Here is a 3,039-nt window from a genome sequence, read left to right as displayed (position 1 = left end):
GGCATCACTGTGAAGCTTTGACTTCTCATGCTCATTGAATTTCTCTGTGGCCTTCCTCCAGTTTGTGAAGCCTCCCTTGACAAATCTGCTGTCCATCCATACATTATCTTCATTGATTAGACGTTTCTCCACCGCTTTGACACAGCTAAAAAAGACAGCGCAATCACCTTCCTCGATATAATGCAGCCATTTCCATTTGTTGAACCAGTTAGCATTGAATGATCGGGACGTTTCTTTTCCAAATTTCCTTCCAGGAAAACTGAAGTTGGCTGGTTGGTGCGGTGCGACTGCCTCAGAAATGTTAGCAGTTTGGCCTGGTGTTGCTGCTGGTTGTGGTGGACGTGGCGCTGGAGCGACATCAGCTTGAATTGAAGGGGCACGGCTCCTGTCAATATGTACCCGTCATCGAACGCTGGGCCTGGGGCTGGCGCTTGGGAGGCCGAGGCTGTGGCTGAGTGCGAGCCGAGGAGGGCAGCAGGTAACGCCACAGGTGGTTGCACCTCTGCCGCTATGGAAGTGCTGGTGCTCAGACTTGGCTCCGAGTCTGCCTCCGCTTGGCCCACCAACTCGCTTAACCTCCGTTTGTTTTGTTAGATAGAATGTTAGAAATATAGCCAGCCACGTTATAAACGGGGTCATGCCTATGTTCCCCCGGGTTCTATGTTCCCCGTGTTCTATGTTCCCCGCTCCTGCTAAAAATGGTTCTATGTTCCCCGGGTCCTATGTTCCCCGCTCCCGAAAGAGGGTCCTATGTTCCCCGGGTCCTATGTTCCCCGCTCCCGAAAAAGGGTCCTATGTTCCCCGGGTCCTATGTTCCTCGCTCGTATGCGTAAAGTCGGCGAGTGCAAACCGCAGGGCCATAACGGCAATATACATTGAGAACGACAAATTAAGCCTGATAAAATGTGTCCCGCCCAATACATTGATGTAAAAAAATAAGAAAACAGATTTACTGCGCGATACAACTGTTCCGCTCCTAGGGGAGAGCAGAGCAAGGAGCTAACCATTCTACTAACACGGAAATTGATGTAATGGGTATATATACCACTCCCATAACGTGTGTATCACGTAGGGTGTCGAGTCATAGTCTATTTTTAATTTGTCTTTATTGAATGTTTCAAAACTGCATGTTTAAATAAGGCGAATTATTATTTCCACCCACCACTCATTTAATTTGGTTAATTAGTTACTTTCATGTAAAAGGTTTGGAAGGAACACGCTGCATCCTGGGCGAAATATGCAAATGCATTTGTCCAATGTGGTCCAATGACATTGCTCTCTGTCAGAACTTGTTTGGATGTCCTGATGTTGGTCTTGTTAGGGGCAGTTCATTCATTCATACTGTGAGCTGCTGTGCTTTTCTTGATGGCTATTGTTCTATCCTTATTGATATGTAAAGTTTAAACTGCTACCTTGTGTTGATTTGTTAGTTGCTGACTAGCTAATGTCATTGGACAAATGCATTTGCATATTTCTCCCAGGATGCAGCGTGTTCCTTCCAAACTTTTTACATGAAAGTAACTAATTAACCAAATTAAATTAGTGGTGGGTGGAAATAATAATTTGCCTATTCTTATTTAACACGTTCACTGCCGTGGACGAGTTAACTCATCAAAAAAACAACAACGGTTGACTGCCGTGGACGAGTTAACTCGTCAAACTGTTTTTTCAGTGGTTTCCACTAGCTGGCGCCCTTGGGCAATAGGTGAATGTGGATCCGACCTCTCCCGCTGCTCCGGAAGTACTCTAACAAAGATTTGTATATAAGGAAGGCGGGATCCTTTGTTCGGGGTGGGTTTTAGTAGGTTGGTGAGATACAGAGAGACATAGCATTACATAGCGATTTATAGATACAGATATTCAGCAATTTAGCAATTTATAGTCAGATTTAGAGCGAGTTGGTTAGCGTAGTTGATTTAGTTTGTTAGTTGTTAGTACAGTAGTAGTGTTTAGTATAGTCTTTATAGTAGATCTTTAGTTTAGATAGTTAGTTAGCGCGTAGTTACTGTAGTTCATTGTAGTTAGCTTAGCTCATTTAGCGTTAGCGTTAGCGTCAGTTCATTTTAGTATTTAGCGTTTATTCTAGTTCAGTTTGATCGAGTTGGTAGCCGGTAGATTAGCCTTATTTCAGTTCAGTTTGATCTAGTCGTAGCAGTAGTTGTTTTATTTCAGTTTAGTTGGGAGTGGGTGTGTGTTTGTGCCATGCCGGCCAAACGCAAGTGGGCTCCAGCCAGGCGATCGGCGGATCAGCGATCATTGCTCGATTTCTTTTCCGTCCGAAATGAGCTTGTGCCGGAGACCGATTCCGAGGTCTCGGATGATGAATGGGGTGAGCCCATGCATGTCGCGGCTGCGGCTGCTGGGCTGAGTGAGTCGAGTGACCTCATGTCTTCCCCAGACGCGGAGGACTCTGAAGAAGAGTGGGCCCCGTCCAGGAGTGAAGCTCCACAGAGCAGTGGTAAGACGATGTTTGAGATGACTTGTGTAACTTGTGTAAATGTAATTACTATGACTGTACAAAAGCCAGCAGTCAGTCAATTCATTTTACTGAATTTCAGACTCTGAAGATGAGCCTGTAGCCAGCTGTAGCGGTACAGCATCTGGTGCCACAGCCTCTGGTGCCAGGAAAATGGGTAAGATCACACTTCAGAATCAGGTTTTGTAAGGCTGTGCGTGTGTGTGGACCCAAAGGTAGAGACACGGAGTCAAAAAGCAGTTTAAAGTCTTTTTACTTGACTTGATCAAAATAAACAACAAAGGTTTGCCACAACGGCTGCAGAATACACTGACATAAACAGGGCTGTGGAGCCAACTAAACTTAGCTAACTTGAAGGTAATTGTCCAAAGCACAACACAAGCAGTGTCGACAAGAGCAGTCACAAGGAGTAGAATATCCAACGGACACGGGAGGAACTCAGAGCAGGCCAGGACCACAGCAGCACACGACAATAATCAGCAACTGGGTCTGAAATGACACGTGTTTAAATAGGCAGTTGACCAGGTGCAGAACATCACACAATCAGTGGGGTTATTGAATTA

Source organism: Poromitra crassiceps (genome assembly GCF_964638095.1).
Source record: "Poromitra crassiceps genome assembly, chromosome: 15".
Lineage (NCBI taxonomy): Eukaryota > Metazoa > Chordata > Actinopteri > Beryciformes > Melamphaidae > Poromitra > Poromitra crassiceps.
Note: the sequence above shows the minus strand (reverse complement) of the source record.